Source organism: Podarcis pityusensis, assembly GCF_964106645.2.
Source record: "Podarcis pityusensis genome assembly, chromosome: 2".
Lineage (NCBI taxonomy): Eukaryota > Metazoa > Chordata > Lepidosauria > Squamata > Lacertidae > Podarcis > Podarcis pityusensis.
Genome location: NC_138029.1, coordinates 93,676,948 through 93,698,126, shown reverse-complemented (window position 1 = coordinate 93,698,126; position 21,179 = coordinate 93,676,948).

Here is a 21,179-nt window from a genome sequence, read left to right as displayed (position 1 = left end):
AGGTGTTCGTATTTGTATGTATTTCACAAAGAATGAATGAGGAAAGGAAGTGGCAGTTGGCAGTTCTGCCTTCATCTAGGAGGCCAACTCTCTCTGCATCTAGGTCAGCTCTTTCTCACACACAACTGTGGCCTTTGTCCTTCTCACTGCCAGCATTTGCCCTCTGGCACAGAGCAGCTTCCTTTCTTATACTAGTGACCCATACTTAGGGCCAAGAAGCTGGCCTGGCTATTCCAACAATTGAATCCTCCATTAGATTTTAACCTTTGCTGGATCCAGGAATTAGAAGAGATTCAGGTATACAGCCTAAACCCCCCCCCCTCATAAAAACTCTGAGAGTGGAAAGAGAATGTAGAGCCACAATAAAGCAGAAAAAGTGGCCAGCTTCTGTATGTAGTACTACTGAGTTCACATCAGCATTTCCTCCCATGTTCCAAAACACCATGAAGGCTTCTGGGTAGGACAATCCGACAGTGCAAGCTTTGCTGAACTGGAATGCGGAATTAGTTTCCCTCCGTTAGCAAAAATACATTCCAGTCCCAACCAAGCATTGCTCTTATGGTTCCTTTCTTTTCGATCAATATATTCCACACCCAGCATGACAGCTAAACATATCATAGTCCCCAGTTCCTGGAGGGCAATACATCTATCTTAACAGCTGCCTTTTGGGTTTGATTTGATTCACCTGACCCGATTTAAAAAGCATATGGAAGAGACAACACCCCTAACACAGTCCTGCTGAGTGTTTGTCTCTGAGGCATCTCTGAAAATCCCCTTACAAGTCATGTGCTCAATGAAAAGCATGTGCTCAACAGTAATCTCAGCTGGTGTCCTACTAGATGGCGCGTAATACACGAACAAGTCCTAACAGCAGCAGCTGCTGAAAATGCGATTGCGTTTTCCAAGATGACAGCGTGTGAAATGATATTGGGGCTAAAACAGCTGAACTGCAGAAGCAAAGTGCTGTAATGTAGGAACCTATTACAGACTTATGAGGTGTGAGCATTTCCTAGCTAAACACATTGCAAACACTAATGTATTTTCAAGTCTACAGTGTGTGAAATGACAGACCCTCCTAAAGGAGATGAGGTGGCGGAGGAAGAGCTTTAATGCAAAAAGTGCATTACGAACTTATGAGCTGTGGACTTCTTCACTGAGAGGCAACATCAAGGAGCCACTGGTGTCTCGCCATTTAGTACTTACTGGATGCCATCACTCCTCCTCTGACTCAGCTGGCTTGTTAAATCGCTCGCAACTTGGGAGTAGGGGAGACGGTAGCGGAAAATACCAAATGCCAACTTCAGTCTTCGCCAGCGGCGTAGCGTGGGTTGTCAGCACCCGGGGCAAGGCAAGTAATTTGCGCCCCCTAATCCGGGGCAAGGCAAGTAATTTGCGCCCCCTAACCCGGGGCAAGGCAAGTAATTTGCGCCCCCTAACCCCTAACCTGCCGCCGCTGCCAGCTTCTTCTTGCTGCTGCCTGGTCTGGTCTGGTGTGGTTCTCTCCCGCGCTCAGCGCTGCGCTGGGCGGCCGCTGCACTGTCCCTCCCCCAGATAGTCCCTCGCTCTCTCTCCGCACCGCACGCCTGGCACCCACCCCCTCCACAGTGGGCAGCGACCCAGCGGCTCGGATCGGATTCGCACAGCCAGCACTGCAGTGAGAGAGAGTGAGTGAGCCAGGTAGGGGCAGAGAGCTGCGAGTGCGAGCGCCCCCCCCAGATGTTGCGCCCGGTGCGGCCGGCCCCCCCTGCACCCCCCACGCTACGCCACTGGTCTTCGCAAACAACACTGAAGGCAACAGTGAAAGGCTAAGGAAGGCATCCCCAACCTTCGGCCCTCCAGATGTTTTGGACTACAATTCCCATCATCCCTGACCATTGGTCCTGTTAGCTAGGGATCATGGGAGTTGTAGGCCAAAACATCTGGAGGGCCGCAGGTTGGGGGTGCCTAGGCTAAGGCCTTTAGTAGCAGTGGTGGGCAGCCAGGCAATTGCGGGCCTGATGGGCAGGTGCACACTTCTGGTGGCCTGGTGGTGCTTGGGTTAATTTTACTTTGGCTCCACTTGTGACGATGGTCTCACAGCACGCCCAAAGAATATGTTGTTGATCCACTTTTAATGTTGCATCCGCCTCCAGTCAACATGCTGCACCTTTTGATGTGGTGTCAATAAAGAGGCATAAAAGGATGACATTGTCTGCTCAGACTAGAAGTGACTGTATAGGTCTAGAGTTGCCAGTGTGGCAACTCCAGCATTTGTGAAGCATCTGAGCTCCACCATCCCACCACTCACAGCCATCTTTCTCATTAGGTGGTTACCTACCTGGAAAGTACAGAGAGTTTGGTAACTTTCTAACCTTTTCCACTTGTTCAGGATTATTCATGGCAACTCACTCTGAGTAAATCTCGATAAGTCAGCTCTTGTCTGCCCAGTTCAATTTCAATGAAGTCATTCTCTTTAGGGTTCTGCACTTTAAATACTAGTTCTTGCATATTATATGGAAAAGTTCCTGTGAGAAGCAGTGGCTGTAAGGGTGGTGCAGAGCCCAATACAGAAGCCATTGGCTTGCTGAGGTACATGTTGTCTAGGTACAGTTGAGGTCAAGAGAGCTCTGTTGTGAGATGTAGATGAGGGATAAACAGTATTATTGTATTGTATTGTATTGTATTGTATTGTATTGTATTGTATTGTATTGTATTGTACAGAGAGTTAAGGGAGGAAGCTGGAAGAGCAATACCCTTCCCCACTTCCTCTTTCAGATGCATGTACTTTTCAATATTTAAATCGGCACCTGAGCAGCTGAACAGCAAGTACAGGAACCGAGAGGGTAGGATGGAAAGGGAAGCAACCTAGGGGACTGGGGTGAGGAAAGCAGAGCAATTGGAGAGAGGCAGGGGAGAAAGGGTGCCACAGAAATTGGGGTGGAGAAAAAGTATGTGTGCCATATACTGGATGCAATAAAACACATTATCTTGCAATAATTCTTTTTCACTTTTGTCCCCCCCCCCATCAAATCACATATAGCATCTGTTTCCATTGACTGAACTATAAATTTCTGTAACCTGGTGCTTTCCAGTAATGTTATGGCAAAAAAAGATAGGGATCTGAGACATGACTCATCATGGAGCCTGATAATTTTTAGATGATGATGATAACAGTAATAATAATTTATTATTTATACCCCACCCATCTGGCTGGGTTTCCCCAGGCACTCTGGGCAGCTTCCAGCAGAATATTAAAATACAATGATTCATCAAATATTAAAAGCTTCACTAAACAGGGCTGCCTTCAGATGTCTTCTAAAAGTCTGATAGTTTTTTATTTCTTTGACATCTGATGGGAGGGCATTCCACAGGGCAGGCGCCACTACCGAGAAGGCCCTCTGCCTGGTTCCCTGTAACTTTGCTTCTGTCCAGTCATAGGTCACTTGTGTCCTGCAATTTTGTTGCTATCATACATTAAAAAGAATATGTATTTATATCTTGCCTTTCTCCCCAAGCTGGGATTCAAGGCAGCTTGCAACATTATGAAATGTAAAGTAATAAAAAACCTAGTTAAAAACAATTATTAAAATACATCCAACACATTTTAAACCAGCAATAAAAAACAGTTGGCCCAGACAGCAGTCCAGTGATCAGCATTATCTGCACCTTCGTTTTCAGAGGCCTGCCTGAATAGGAAGATCTTAGCTTGCTGGTGGAAGAATAAAAAAGAGGGAATCAATCTAACCTCTATTGGGAGAGAATTACACAATATGGGAACAGACATAGAAAAGACGGTCTCTCATATCACCATCAACCATGATTCTGAGGTGGTTGGGACCAAGAGAAGGTGCTCCCCAAGGATCTTAGCACTTGGGCTGGTTCATAGAAAGATTTGTAGATCTATGGTTTCTGAGCACTCTTTCAAAATACCAGCTGTGCCCACAGGTCACCAAATTGTTGGCAACTCTGGAATAGACCCAGCATAGCCAATGGTGGTAAAATTACTAGAACCCAGCAAAAAGGCACAATATTTTGAGGAGACCCTCCTAGCTTCAACATTTGGGAGAATAATCTCTAGAATCACTCCAAATTCCACTTTAGTCACAAGTCAGTTTTATACAATTCTGTAGTAAAAATGAACAGTACTATTCAGCCAACTTGGTCCTAGGGATGCCCTGCTGAGTGTTCTGGACTTGAAGATCTGGATTCAAATGCTGTTCATGAGATACCAAGATTACTTTGAACCTCTTATCGCCTTGAACTTCCAATCTCAAACCACAACTTCTAAATAATAGTGACCTGATTCACAGAAATAGGAACTAGTATGTGAAATAAAGATCTGCTGTCAACTGCAGGGTACAGCTAGATCATACTTTAAGTGAGATAATGGTTGAAGCCTGGCAAATCCATTTAATCTATTCCGTCATTATAAACACCCGAAACCTCTCTGGCTTTTGCGCTGGAATCACAGTGAAATGATAACTGATGAAATAAGAACTGGAAGGAAACAGTATCCTTTCGTAAAAATCACCAAAGGTTAACAATATGGAACAAAATTTGATATGGCACATAAAAGAAAACGTGGACAGTCTAACAGGTTTAATACTGTTTTATGTCAGGCTTATTCATTTAGATCCAAAAGCTGATCTTATTAAAAGAGACACACAGACACACACAAAATTCAGGCCAGGGAGAAGCTGTCTTCTAAACCATATCAACTTCTGAATGGGAGTCTGATTCACTGAACACCTTCAGGGTCAAATTACTAGAATGCCGATAGATGATGCAACAAAGGGTCCTGCTGGCAGGTGCTGCTGCAGAATGCTGCAATGCAGCTCTTGTATAACCACCCTCACTTCTGTGTTTGAAGAGCAAGAAACTCATTGCAGATAGGGGGGGAAGCACAATTTCAAATACTATCCACATATACTTAAGGCATACTGGTACTAAGAGGCTAGGCACAAAGAAATATCAATAGCTTGATTTACTACTACTTTTGCTAAGGGTTTGCTTCGCTACCTATGAGGCATTGTTATAATCAATAGTCCACCCTTGCTTAGTAATAATAAACAAAAGGAAATGTTTCTGAAGGAATTTATATCAGATCCTAAAGGTATCTGTACTCCATTCAGAACCCCAGAATACAGAGTTCTAAGCATTTTAGATGATTTCAAAGGAGATGATGTCACCCCAGCTTGTCGTTATTGCAAATAAAGACCAATTTAAGTGGGGGGGGGGGGTTTCCTTTGGAGTTTGCTCAGCTGCAATGGATTAAAAACATAAAGTGTGGCTTGCCATACATAACAGAACGGGTTTCCAAGGTTGCAGTCCTAAGCATGCATCCTGGCAACTGAATCTCACACTCCCTGGAACTTCCTTACAGCCTAGATTCAGACTGCAAAAGTTTCAATTCCCAATTCACATATTTGTTTTGTTTTTTGTTTTTAATGGTATCCAAATTAGCAGCTGCCTGATGAGCAAATTGTATTGGCTTTTAATTCATTTCACCCAGCTCAGATTATTTGATGAATGTGGATAATGTAATAATACCAAAGAGCTCATGAAATTAAAATTTGCTGCATTGGAACAGTTTGTTAAATCTATACTTGATTTATTCCTGTTGGCTTAATTTAATATTCTATTTTGAATTGAATCCCAGTGTATCCACTTCCTTGCTTTTCTTTTACTTGTGCTTTAAATGCATAAACTGGAAAGAAGGCAAACATAGATTCCCTTTTATTTGTACACAAACTTCATCCCATTCCAACCATCAGCTCCATCATCTATAGTCTTCCTAGCTTCACTGAGTCACTTATTTCAGTGGGCACTACCCAATCTGGATGCACACCCTTCACAAAGGGGAAAAATTAAGATAGATGTCTACAAGTGAAGATGGAAACTCAGAGAAACTGTAGCACAACCTAGACACACCACTGTGGAACGGTAATAGGCCAGTCACACTCTCTCGGCAAGCTATTTCCCAGGATTGTCATGAGAAGAAAATGGGAGGGAAGTTAGTTTTTATTCATAGCATTTATATTCTACTTTTTCTCCAAAGACCTTCTCCCCTTCCTCATTTAATCCCCACAACAATCCTGTGAGGTTGTTTATGCTGAGAGGCAGTGACTTGTTTAGGGTCACCCCGTGAGCTTCCTGACCAAGCGGGGACCAAGATTTGAAATCTGGTCTCCCAGTTCTTTGTCCGACACTCTAACCACTACACCACACTGGCTCTCAGTGTTTGGAAGTGTGGTGGGAAAATGTAATATTTGTTGTTAAAAGCAATCTTTGAACTAGAATGATAATGCTTCCACCTCCCCCTCCCAAACCCCCCACCCTCTAGACACTCAGGCCTTTTATGATCATATACTTTCTGTTGATTCTGCCCCCCTTCCATAGTGATTCAAAATGTCTGCAGCATCCAATCAAATACCCTAATTGTGACTTCTTTACTTCTCTGTTAAAAGACATAATCTTCCAAAAATCTTGTGGAGGAACACATGTGCAAATATATCATTAACAGTAGAGCTACCTGCAACTAAACACTCTAATCTTTTACTGGGACATGAATGGAAGTGGACATATTAAAAACTGCAGAACTTCCTTCTGTTGAAATTTTACCTTTTTTGCCATGCACTATCATATATAATTTCTACTGCACCTCACATTGTGTTTAAAGTTTCTGTAACTTCATTTTTTTATGACCGAGATGTTCTGGGGAGCAGAGAGTGAATAGGCCATTTAATGAAATATTAATGTTGATAATTAACATTGGAGAGGCTTTGGGTGGTCTAAATTAGGTTTCATATGATCAATGCTGTCACATCAGCACAAATTTTATTGTCTTACTGTTTTGGGGTTTTTTTGTTTTTTGTTTTAACCTGGTGACATACCTCATCTATTAAAGTACAGTCTTAAGTCTTTCATTTTGCTACAGAAGGCAATGTGGCAAGGTGCTATCTGTCAGCATAATGCATCAGGGAGGGGAAAAAAAAGGTAATACTGTTCTGTCACTGCATTAAAGTTTCATGCACGCAGGGGAAAACGATCTATTTTGCCTCACTTTTACCCTCTGCTTTGCTTTCAAGTTGATTTTAAAGTTAGAGAAGTATTTTGAGGTAAGATTAATTGTTTCAAACTTCTCTTAGCCTTGCCATACAAGAAAAGAAAGTAAGGAAATAAAAGAATGCAAAATTAATTCACATTTCCAACTCCTTCCTTAATGGAGTTTTAAGGTCCATTGCAAGGAATCAATCAATACAAGGCTGAGAGCTCTGGCATGTGATGTATTCTATAAAATGGGGACGAGGGCTGCGTGAAGCAGAATGAATGAACTGGAATTATTTCAGATTATAAAAGAAAAATGATTAAGCGACCAGTGGTGGTAATTAAAAGCAGCATTCGAAAAAGCACAGCACAAGCACACAGCCCTATCTGAAACCTTTTCTGCGGAAGACAGGCAAAAAATATTTTCATGTCATGCGTTTTGATGTGAAAAATAAAGGCCTTAAAAGGGCATTGAGAGCAACATATTGTGGCCCAGCACATTTCATGCCATCAGTGGTCTTCTTTGGAAGGGATCTGACTTGATCTCTTCAATGGTCTTATATGCTGATGTAGAGCCTGGCCAGATAACATGGTTGTCAGTACACTTCTGCATTGGGTTCGTGTTTCCTGTGGAATAACGTACAACAGAGACTGCGGTGTCTTGTAATCATGCTAGTTGTTTGTGCAAAGCAAGAAAGTTTGGTCAAGAGAGTCTGAAAAGAGCAGCACATGGCTAGATCTGTAGCACTGGGATTGACCATCTTTGATTTCTCCACAGAGCAGTTATGCCAGTGTAGATTCCCTCCCCCTCCTCTCTCGTGAGGGCTTAAAAAAATGTAGCCATGCATCAAAAAAAGTGGGTGATATTTTCCCCTATACTTTGTCCCCTATGCTGTATCTAAGTAGGAAAACAGATCTGGTAATGGCTATTAGTGAGAAAAACAGAAGGCCCCTTTCATCTGATAGCCATTGTTAAGTTGTGGGTAGACATAGCAGACGACACAGCGATTCTTCCAAAGCAGCTCTTTATTTGTAAGCTGGAACAGAACTGGCTGGGGAGCTTAGTCAGCCTGCTTATATAGAGCTCCAGAACAATGTAACTGTTGCCATTTTCTAAAGCTATCCAATCACTGAATGTCACTTTCAATCCTTCATTTGCATACAAAATATCCAATCACTGAACGTCACTTTCGATCCTTCATTTGCATAACTATCTACAGTACCCCCCTGCTGGCCAAGGGTGAGAACTTCAGTACATAACAGCCATCCAGTTTGATTGTGTGCCTGCTCACTCTGTTGTCCAGGTGCCGGTTGTTTGTGTGACAACCTCAGGGCAGCAGTGCTCCCTTTGTATGGTAATTCGTATTTAAATCAGATGTGGCAGCCCTTCAAACAGAGGGCTCCTTTAAATGGAAGACTGACAGCTGTAGAGTAGGACATGTAACCACCCTAGAAGTGAGTGTGATCCACCACAATCCTCTATGGCAATAATAGGATGTCTTTAAGTGTCTGTGCAATCAAAATTGCATGATGCAGTCATTAAGGGCAAGGGCAACTTGTTACTTAAAAACATCTACCTGGGGTTATAAAAATGGACCTAACTAGAGAACTCATTCAAACCCCACCAGCTCTTCAATTCACTTTTTACCAGAAAAAAACTTTTTTTTAAAAAAGGTGATTTTCATTGTGCGACCAGGCAGTGACAGCCCCAGTCCCCAGGGATCATAAGGAAGGCATAAAGACTCTGACAATGTTATATGGAATTAAAATTATGCCACAACTTTGTTAAACTTCTGAATGTAGGAAGACCTTGGCTTAGGCCTTGGGCATGTATCCCTCCCAGCCCCCCAGCCAGGGGGAACTGGGGCTCATCAGGTTAACTGGGATATGGGGGTGCTCTGTGAGACGTAAGTGTAGCAGGTAGCCAAGCCCATATCCTCACATGCAGGGTAGTTCACTGATGACCTTTCAGTGTATGGTCAGTGACACCCATTTATGTAACCCCTTTAAGAGGGGACCCTGGAATTGCTGCCACAGTGGGGTGAGTCACCACTTCAAACCCCCCCCCCCATTATAGGGAAGAAAAGACTAAAGGATTCCACCCAAGGCCATAACCGCCAAAGTTGTGATGAATTGCTATGGGGAAGACAAAAACCTGCCAATGCAGGAAAATTTCTTCCCGGTCCTTCAACAGCAACCAGTCAAAGACCGCAGCAGCGCTCACTAAACAGGAAGAAAAAGTTGACCTGCAAACAAGAAAACATTAAACGTAGGGAGGGTGAATCTCCAGAGCCAACTGCCTGGATACTGTTGGCTCTACCCCCTTATATATATGGGACTGGCTCCACCTCCCAGCAATGAAACTTGATTACTGAGGCTGGGTGTGAACCTCCAAAATTAACACTGAGAGGCGGCCGGCCCCTGTTTGCCAGTAAGTTCCCTGGGAACTGTAGCACCGTGCGCAATCCCGCAAAGAATGAAGGCACCCGCAAATAATGAGTGCTCATTCTTCTTATATTAATGCATCCCACGAATTACTGCTGATGCATAAGCACACACTAATACGAGTTCCCTACCAGCATCTTTTTAGATGGGCTTCCAAAGGAGACTATTATTCTCCAAATGGTGCTCTGGTTATTTTACAGAAGATTAATTGTACATCGTGTTTATGTAAATATGAGAGCTAAGGTTCCTCTACACCCTTATTCATAAATTAAAAACAACGCTTTCCAATGGTTAACGCTGTAAAAAGGAAATAGACCTTGACTCGAGTTAATGAGGCATTAGGGTTTGCCATAAGTATAATTTACTATAACTGCTTGAAGAGCCATCTATTCTTGTTTAGTCTGCTAAGCGACAATAAGTGAACCTAAAGTAAATTCCAGCAAACACTCATGGGTCACCTTACAGAATTTATGTACCATGATGCAACATTATCAGAAACAATGGTAAATTTTAGGGCTCGCATGAAAGTAGCACGAGCTGCTTGGTTTGATTTTTCCAGCTGTCTATAATGGCTGGTAATTAAAGGGCACCACTTTCAGAAATAATGACCTCCAGTTTAACTGTAGCTCTCTGGTGAAGTGTGCAAGGTTACCAGAGTGTTCACAGAGGATGCCAAATGAATCATGAAGCAGCAGTAACTTTCTTCCGGAGGACACACTGTTCAGCAATATTTGAGCTCGGTTGGTACCGTGCAGAGCTGCTGCTGCTGCTGCTAAGATTGGCAGGGCATTTCAAAAGGAATGTTTTGCCTGGCACCATTGTTTCTAAAATTGCTTTATTACAACCACTTGCAATCCTTCAGCCAGTCCAACTTTTTTTCCTTGTTGTTGCATCAAACAAAGGTCATTGCATGTTAAAAAACAACAACCCAATGGCAGGGTGTTTTTACATAGAGGAGCACTCAGCAATGTAATCCCCATCTGCAGCCTGTAATTATATTTTCCGTTCTACTACCAGGACTCTGATTTACCACCCTAATTTGATTGTGTGTGTAGACTGATGGAGGGAGGAGACGAAGTTCCCATTTTAATAGTCCACCACACCACGTTTTGTCTTTAAAAGCTTGGCAGGATGAGCGGGAAAATTTCTGCCTGGTTCTGAACTTCTTGCTCTGCTCCTGAACTTCTGAATCGTGACACCTGAGCACTGTGTCTGCTGCAGAGCCTGTCCTTTACTAGCCTGAATAAAGATCTGTGACTTACTTACAAGACCATCTGTCTGCATGTTTTGGACTGGAGACAGGACTCTTTCTTCTCAGCCTTCCCTGGACTTTGAGTAGCTGGATCTGAATACCAAACCTGGATTTTCAATTCCTGTTCTGTCCAGGTTAAAAAAAGAGACAAGTGGCAGCCCTGGCCATATGCCTAATATGAAGAGACAATTAAAGTTTTCTAGTGGTTGTTGGAGATTTAAAATCACAAACCTTGAGGTCTCTTTAGACACCATCTCTGTCGTCTTTCATCACCTGCTGAACATCTTCCTCTTTCAACAAACCTTTTAAGCCAAAATGCTTCCCAGTCTGCACCTGTATTGGAATTGTTTTAAAGATATTTTTATTGTTTTATCACTTGCTGCTTGTCACCCTTGGCTCCCTTTGGAGGAAGAGTGGTATATAAATGTAATAAAAAGTGGTCCCCCCCCCCCGAGAGTCCCACTGAATGGATACCCAACAAATTAAAGAATTTAAATTCAGAGACAATGAAGGTGCTTAATTTAACATTATAAATCCCAGCACCAAAGTGCCTTTGTGAGTTAGCCATACATTAAAATATAATAATGGAATGCCATGTTCTCCTCTTATCAAGTTGCTAAGTATATAAAAAAGCTATTTTTACAGAAGTGAAGGTAATTAAGATGCAGAAACTGTTTTTTTTTTATTTCAAAAACAACCTGATTTTAAAATATCAGTTATGAATAATTGACGGGACACAGGGATATGAAATACATTTTCCATGCAAATTAACAGGCAAAAGCAGTAACTGAAACCTTAAATTCTCTGTATGAATGGGGGTGGGTGGGAATAGTTTTCCACAGCTTGAGAGAGTATTTGTTAGACAGCTGTTCTGACAGGTGAAGATAACATAAGCGAAAAGCTTGCAAGCTTTTGTTCCAAACAGATAAATGGTTTTCATTTAATAAGCAGACAGATGATACCCAATTACATCGTTTCCTGTTGAATTCCAGGTTGCTAAGTGGGGAAAAAAATCCATTTCAAGTGTATCACTTTGAATAACTTATTTTTAAAAAATTAGCAACAGGATTGCATTTGGTAGTCAGTATTTGTTCAAGTGGCCATGGTGAGTCAGGGTTGCCATGGAGCAACATGTGAAACAGTAGCTTCAGGGTGCAGGTTCCAGAGTGGACACAATTTCCTGCATCCAATATCCATCTCTGTATATCAGAGATGGAAAGAGAGAGCTCCAGGCAACAGCAAGGGTGTCATTTTAAATTTCCATTTCAAGGATAAAAATATGCAATGGCACACTGACTCCATGAGTTTGAAACAGGAATGAAAGGAGTGCATGTTGCACAACCCTTACTAATGAGTTTCTGGCTGCTTAGTTCACAGCTACCTGTTGTGCAAATGTGATTTCTTTCCTCAAATGCGTTTTTTACTTGGTGCTGTCCTAAGCACATTATTATTCGGAAGTAAGTGTTACTAAAATCAGTCGCTGCCACCTGAAGCAACTGTGTTCAGGACTGGTGAGGGCAATGCTTAAAGAAGAGCTATCATTTCTTTCATGCCAATGAGGGTGTACACAGAGGCCTCATCCAGGCTGCCTTTTGCACCACATTTCTAGGCACACATCCACACTTTAAAGCTCCGTGACCTAGCTGCACTTCCTCCACAAAATCCCACTCTTTACAGACGAATTGGAGCAAAGGGCATCTGTGGAAAACCTGAATTGCCATTTGTTCCGATTCAGCGTTAAAGAGCAGGTTTTCCTGGCGAAAGCGGTGGGGCAAAAAACAAAACATGCTAAGATGCAGAGGTTTAAAGCACAGACCTGTGCCTGGGAAATGCGGGGCAAAAGGTAAATGTGGATGAGCCCACAACTCTAGTAATTGAACGGAAAGCCAATGTAGTACATGCAACAAAATCTAGGCAACCCCCAATCAGTGTGGGGGTTGCGTTCCTGGTCATTGTGAGCTTCTGCAAAAAAGTGGGCAATTGAAACACGCTGCCCGCTCCACCCTGCCTCTTCCCTGCCCCCGCCCTGCCCCCATTCTGCCCTTTTAGTGATGTCTTTTATTATGTTTCTGGGTCACTTCCAGGTTTGACTCCATGTGCATGTACGCGATCACACAGGTATTGATCACACCTAAAATAGCCTGCAGATCTACTTCAAAGCTTTTTTCTTCTGGAGAAGAGAATAATGAACAATGAATTCTGTGATGAAATGAAATGCTTGCATTTAATTAGCTATTTGACCCTAAACAATTGCAAGTTTTTGAAGAGCAGGGGCTGTATTTTTATGCATCCATTCTGCCATTTTATGTGACTGCTGATGTTGACTTATGATTATTTTGGTTTGGTTTTTATATATTGTTTATTGAGATTTTAAAATGTTTGAGGTACCCTTCCCTGGGGCCCTTGGGTGAAGGACAGGTTATAACTATTAGAAATTTAAAAATAAAATAAAAAGAAGGCAGCAATCCTGTACACCCTTCCCTAGGTGTAACTCAATTAGGCCATGCTTAGAACTTCATTGCAATCCACTGATTTCCCTGGCACTTCAGAATATATAATGCTAAAATCATGTTCCTTGACTATACACCTTAATTTAATCTATGTTTCTTAGATTGGGGGTGGGGGGGGGACCTTTTTAGGCATAAGTGCTTTTATACCACTGATATAGTGGTGGGAATAATTCTTAAATGCAAAATATTTTAAGAGAACTTGGATTTCAGTGGCTATGTGACTAGCATTTGTGTATTACAAATTTAGCTCTTCACATTTGCGGTGCTTGCAATTGGATTGGAAATTCACAATGTTAAGGTGTTGTTACTTCGAGACATATATGGTAATGCTGCAAACAGAAATTCAATCCTCCAATTTGTCAGAGAGAGAACTGTTGCTCTTTGCACCTGAAAGTGCTAACTGCAGTAAACAAAATCTTGAGGGGAAACAACAGCAGTGGTGGGGGATTTTTTTGATGGCAAATGGTACAGCAAAGAAAGAATAGGCACTTTCCTCAAATTCCACAATCCTGCTTAAGGGGAAAAAAAAGGTAAAGGACCTCTGGACGGTTAAGTGGCACTCGTGGGGTTGTGGCACTCATCCCATTTTCAGGCAGAGGGAGCCGGGTTTTGTCCACAGACAGCTTTCCGGGTCATGTGGCCAGCATGACTAAACTGCTTCTGGAACAACGGAACACTGTGATGGAAGCCAGAGTACTTAAGATCAGGGCCATGAATGGCTGGTTTTCCTGAAACAAGAAAGAGACTAGTACTAATCATGTTTTTAAAAAAGAATGCTTACTGTAATTGTCTCTCACTGAAATATTCCCCATATATGCCTAGGAAGAGAGTCAAGAAACAAACAAGCCTAAATATAGCCCCTTTCATAGCCCCATTCATGGGGTTTAAAGGGTAGTGGAAACACACCACCTCTGAGATTCCGTAGCTCTCCATCCCACTATCCATGCGCATTGATGTTTAAAAATCAGAAACCTACAAACAGAAACCTCTACATGAATAAACTTCCAAGGCAGCTATGATCCTGATTCCCATTCTCAATTCTTTGATGTTGGGGGCTGGGGAGTTGTAGGGTCAGTGGTCCAAAACTGCTGCCCCTTTAATCACATAGGACTGTCATGCTTTTAATGCACAAAAGAGCTCCTGCAGATATTTAATATGCACCGAAGGCAGAGGATGCAGATGGCGCTGTGGGTTAAACCACAGAGAATAGGGCTTGCCAATCAGAAGGTTGGCGGTTCAAATCCCTGTGACGGGGTGAGCTCCCGTTGTTTGGTCCCTGCTCCTGCCAACCTAGCAGTTCAAAAGCATGTCAAAGTCCAAGTAGATAAATAGGTACCACTCTGGCAGGAAGGTAAACAGCGTTTCTGTGCACTGCTCTGGTTCTGCTCTGCTGGCTACATGACCCGGAAGCTGTACACCGGCTCCCTCGGCCAATAAAGCGAGATGAGGATCGCAACCCCAGAGTTGGCCACGACTGGACCTAATGGTCAGGGGTCCCTTTACCTTAAGGCAGAGGAGAGTTTTATTTTTTCATCCCAAGCTAATTTATACCCCCATTGTAAGCTGAGCTGTGAGTTGGCTTGTTTTTTGTGTGGAAGCTGAACGAATGGTTAAAAAGTTGGTTCCCCCTGCCCCACTACATCAGCCAGTAATGATCCCTAAGCCCAGTGAAGTATACAGACTACTATTTTCATCAACATTCACTTGTGATGCAGATCACATCCAAAAAATGGACAGGGTATGTGTGGAAACTGGTGCTGATGTTTCTGCCCAAGATTTACAGTATAAACTCCTGTTCACATATTATCTCTAATGGCTGGATGCATTTTCATCTTTAAAAAACGCTAACATAATATGAACCTGCTATGGTTTTACAGCATCCTAACATCCCATTCCAAGACATATTCCTCAGTAGTGAGCCACAGTGATGTATAAATGCTCAGGAATTATTCTTTAGAGTCACAGCCTAATACCACAAGCCTATTCATCTTTTCATAGAAGTAACACATAGAAGTGTGTTCAATGGGTTCCCTAGTAACTGTGTTTAGGTTTGCAGTCTTATGTTTCAAAAGCTTATCTGTGTGATACACATCCCCTCCCCCCAAATCTATCTTTCTAGCTTATTCACAGGGAATCTGATAGAATTTCAAGAAAATAAATAGCTTTTCCTGAATGTATTTTCACCCCTATTACACACATATATTCATATCTGAGATGAGGCTTAGAAAAATAGGATACTTGTCACAATGACCTTCATCGTCATTCTGAGAAAAAATGGTTTTTAAATGTTTGATTTAGACTTCTTAAGCTTAATATTTCTGAGAAGTGTAGATCCAAAACTACCCATGATACCATAAGATTAACTTGAGAATCAAATCTGATATCATTGCTTAATTTGCTTGGGGAATAATCCCCAAGGAAACACAGTGAACTGTGTCAGATTTCTTTTTATCGATCATGGTTATGTATTCATAAAACTAGATATTTAGTGCTTTCCCACCCTTTCAGAGCACTTTGCAGAATATTAATTAACTGACGATATCACACACTTGACCACATTTCTCTGTGCTTTCATAAAGTCTTAACCTTATGGTAGCATGCGAGAGGAAAGAAAGAGAATCTTACTCCCTCTTGCATGGTAGTGAAACATTGTCCCTTCCAGATATGGCGTCCCTTTCAGGTATGGTCAATGTTCTTACCTGTTGTCCAGCACCTGTGAATGAGCCACTGCCTTGCCACTGCCCCTCTTCCTCTTGGTAAGAAATAACGATGTGCTGCATTCAGAAGACAGGAGAGCCGCGCATCTCCACCCACACAACCCCACCCACAGCTTACTGATAGTCGTCACAATCATCAAACAATAAAACATCCTAGCATGCTAATAGGCCAGTAGCCTGCTTTCCTTCTTCTGCAGCTAGGACAACAACCTGCAGGCTGACAGAGTAGGGACAAGGAAACACATCCTGCCTCTGTCAACCTGCACTTGCCTGCATGCAATTCCTGATCACCTGAGGCCAGCAGGTGAGTTTTTAAATATAACTTGAGTTGTTTTATTCAGAACATCCTGTTTACGATTTTGCTGATGCTGTCACTTTCTGGCAAGGAAAGGCAGCTTTCTAGATACAAGCAGGGTGCGTGGAAAAGCTAAGGGGCTGAGGTATGACATTTTGAACTCCACAAAGCCCTTTGGGCTTTACATTCTTGTAGCAGGAGTATCTAACAGAAAGCATCTTGCAGTACCTATCAGTGGGGTTTTTTTAATGGCAATTGGGAGTAGTATTCCAAAGTATATGCACAGAATCCCTGTCAAGAGGCTCTCAGAATTTCTAGTGTGTTCTTACCCTCCAGTGTATAATGATAGAATACTCAAATTTTAACTACAGCAATGATTTCTTTTTTTAAAAAACCTCCACTATATATGTAATTTAACAAATCGCAGCAAGTCCATTGAAGGAATAAAGGATCAGTTGACTCTCTAGGCACAATGAAAGCAAATTTATCACAGGACTCAGTCTGGGAACTGTAGCTTACTGTTTGTTATAATGTACAATTATTGGCACTGTGCTTAGAAATGCATTAATAGTAAATGGATATTTCTAAATATTCCACATGTCAAGTACAGTATTTCATTGTCCAGATGATAATGGAACCTCATGTAAAATTGCTTTACCTTTATTGTTAATAACAAGGTGACATTTATGGAACTAATAAGCTGTGAAGCCCATTACAGTTTATTGTGGTATTTGAACACGAACCTTATAATGTATTCATTTACAGAAACTATTTGAGTCATTTAAATATCATTAAATGCTGAGCATAATTAAATAGTGTTTTCTCCTGTGATCTCAGGTGTGTAGAATAAAACTATTATTTCCTGAAGCTCAGTTACTTCAAATATATACTTTTTGATTAAAGCTGTGCCATTATTCAGAGCAAACATGGTAGCATCAGTCTGTAAGAGGTCCATAGCCTCTATAGAAAGCAGTGAGACACAGAAATGCTTGAATTAAAAGTAAATCCACAAGGCCTGATAGTTTAATCAGTGTATTTGCATATGTTAGAACTTGGAGTGTCTAAGACTCTAGGACCGGGGAACCTTCAAGATTTTTCCTTGAAACAAAATTGAGTTTTTGCTTCCAGCTGATAACCAGATAATCTACATTTCAGGATGAAACTTTGGCTTTCCAGAAGAACACGTGAACGCCTCTGCTGATCAGACCAAAGGCCCATCTAGTCAGCATTCTGTTCCCATTGTGGCCAGCTGGATGCCTTTGGGAAGCCAAAAGCAGGACCTGTACCCAAAATTGCTCTCCCCATCTGTGTTTCCCAATTGCAATAGCCCTCTTCGTAATGTGACGGTACTAAATGGCACAGTCCTTCCCATGTTTTTGCATTTTTCCACCCCTCCTCAGTGTCATTCCCTGCCTGCAGCTGGGGGGTGGCAGCGGCAAGAAAACATGTAATATTTCAAGAAAGAAGGATGGTGGAAGGGTCAAGTGATGCAGAAGCCATTTTCAACAATAGCTGCAGTTTTGCTGACACATCTCTTCTACATTATATTATCCTTCCTCCAAAGAACTCAGAGGTCTTCTCACCCCCCCCAAAAAAATCCTCGTATGACACTGATGCATTTGCTGACTCAGAAAATCTATACAACTTCCAGTCCATCAATCATTTTGCAAAGTATCCCTGATTTCTTTCACATTCTCAGTTCTAAATCCCCCCCCTAAGGGTTATATGAAGAAGACATGGTGCATTCTAATAATAAATAATAAATAAATTTTATTTATACCCCGCCCTCCCTGGCCAGAGCTGGGCTCAGGGCGGCTAACACCAATAAAATTACAATAAAAACATAATAGAAAAAAATACAATAAAGCAATTTAAAATACAGGTTAAAATGCAATTTAAAATGCAGCCTCATTTTAAAAGTAGCCGATAGGTCAAAACCATAAGGGGAAGGAAACATAAGGGTCAGACTGAGTCCAAACCAAAGGCCAGGTGGAACAGCTCTGTCCCTGCGGAAAGATATCAAGTCCCACAGGGCCCTAGTCTCTTGTGACAGAGCGTTCCACCAAGTCAGGGCCAGTACTGAAAAGGCCCTGGCCCTAGTTGAGACCAATCTAACCACCTTGTGACTTGGGACCTCCAAAGTGTTGTCATTTGTGGACCTTAAGGTCCTCCACGGAGCATACCAGGAGAGGCAGTCCCATAGGTACGTGGGTCCTGGCCACATAGGGCTTTAAAGGTCAAAACCAGCACCTTAAACCTGACCCTGTACTACACCAGGAGCATTAGTGCATTAGTCTGATTTATTTGTATCTCCTTCAGTTTTGTTCATATAATTTGAAGAACTTTCTCCTCTTAGGGTCGAACTTCTTATTAGCCACATAATATATAGTGTACTCTATGTTACCATGCCCCAGTGAATTCACACCAAATTTCACAAAATTCTTTTCAGTGTCATCTGCAGCAGAAGACACTGCAATTCACATTTTGAAAGTCGTCTTCAAGAAGAATGAGAAGAAGGGAAGGCACACAGAAGTTATATTTCACTATAACTGATGATGTGGTGGTTTTCTTCAACACCACAATGAAGCAAGTCTTGTTAAGCAGTGCATAAGCCTTCACAACTTGATGAGAGATGTAATGATTACTGAAATAGAAGGCCTTGTTTCAAGCTGGTTTCTGAATTCAGATTATAATCACCAAGAACTTCAAGTGTGAAATGTTTTTAGTAATGTCCTTGTATTCCATGATTTGCATAATCATGCTGTGCTAGCTTATTTTTATTTATTTATTTTAAAGAAAGGCTTTAAAGCACAGAAATTGCACAGAGCCAACTTCTCAGCTGGTGTCAGGCAGCTGTTTTGCCAAATTACATGAAGGAGGGAGACAAGGATTTTACACCAAGCAAAATCTGGCCCCGTTTAGAGACACACAGATTATGAACACGATATACTTATGGGTTTGGCTGAGCTATATCACTAATTATAACTTTCAGAGCCAATTGATCCAAGTTATTAGTAGATTTCAGAAAGCATGAAAATCAAATTTATTATGTCACCCTTGCAACCCTGTCATTATTTGGTTCCATTGGTTCCCTAGCTGGCTTCATCATAGTCCCAAAGCTGGTAATTTCATTTTATTATCAAGGTGATGTACATTAAAAAGGGAGGGTTTAAAAAAACCAAATGAGCAGCAGAAAAGAATCCACTTCTAAGTATATGTGCAAGTTAACACTATTAGTTTTGACAGAATATATGAAGTAAGTCTGCATATGATGGAGGCCAAATCCACCGTCACAACCTGTGCTTCACTTCAGCTGTGTGTGTAATTGCATTTAATTAAAATAAAACCAGTTGCCAGTAGAACAATGTTCAGGTTCTCTTTCACACTGAAATGAGAGAGAGGATCTTATCACAATTAAATTCCAATTTCACAGCTTGCTAACATTTTGTACCGCAAACATGACCTCACTAAGAGCATACAAGTATATCAATGAAGAAGTCTTGTTTACTATTTCATGGCAGGCCATGTTCCATTTAGTACAGTAGCCCTAATTTTAATAGTTGTGGCTGGGAAGGGGGAAAGCCTAGAATTGATTCTTGTCAGAGGAGAAGTTATTGTTTCAGTAGTTTTTCCAAGTTACGTTTCTCTGAACCTGGGAGCAATCAAAAGATTTATTGCTGAATTGCATCACATCTGAAGCTGGTTCAATAATTTGCGCCCGAAAGGGCCTCAGTTCTTTCCACAGTGTAGTTTCCATTCACTGAAGAAGGCAAATTTAAATATAAAAGGATTTATAATTTTCAATATATTTCTCAGGTTGACCTAAACCTGCACACCATGTTAAGCAGTGCAGCTGAATTCCCACAGTCAAAGCAATGAAGGCCGGCAAATACCCTTCAGATCCAAGGTTTCCTCTGATGTGAAATTTTGCTCTGTCCATGTTCAGCATCCAAGCTCCTAATATCCCACTTCCCCTTCCTTTCCGTTCTTTAACCAATTGGATGCTTGCTTGTTTTCATGGTGTCATTTGCCGAGTGTAACTTCCTCTTTCCTGCCCTTGTTCTAATTAGCTGTAATTCATTACAGGTATTTTGCTGCACCATATTCAAAGGCATTTATAAATTCATCAGATCGGATTCCATCTATAATTAGCAGGCTATGCTGTGCAACTGTTCGATCACAGAATAAAATAGCATGGTTCAACACAAGAGCTAAACCACTCTTACTCAACTTGGAGAGCTCCACATGTTTTGTGCTAGAACTCATATTAGCCCCAGCCAGCACTGATGGGAACTGCAGTCCCAGATACCTAGATTACAAATGCAAGCATCCTTGAGCATGACAGAGCCTGCTTGATGCTGGCAAAGAGTCTCCCTCTCCCTACTTTCTCTTCACCAGCAGTGACCAGCTCTCTCTCTCTCTCTCTCTCTCTCTCTCTCTCTCTCTCTCTCTCTCTCTCTTTCTCTCTCTCTCTCTCTCTCCTTACATTCGCTTCACTAGCAGTGACCGGCTGTTGCACTTTTAGAAGAAACTTTCTGCATAAAATTGCACACATCCAGCCCAACTTAGATGCCACAATGAGAGTTGAAGGTGTCCTTTGTCTCATTTGGTCCTTCTTGCTGAAATCAGTTTCAGCTTTTTTCATCAGCAGATGCTGACAGCATGCCTGGAGAGGTGCCTACTGAGTTTGTGGCCTTCATGCTCATCGAAGGCTTGCTGGAGTAATTTGTCACTGCTGGAGAGGGACATCCTCAGTGCCTACAGTACTTCTGTGAGCTGAAGATGGGTCCCTGTCTTAAATATATAGTTATAATTGACTCTTATTTTATTGCTACTTTGAAATATAAACAAGGTAGAGTACATTAGGATGCACGATTGACTGCATAAACAGATTTGCAGACCCAAATAAGAGAGACAGGTTGTGATCCCACCAG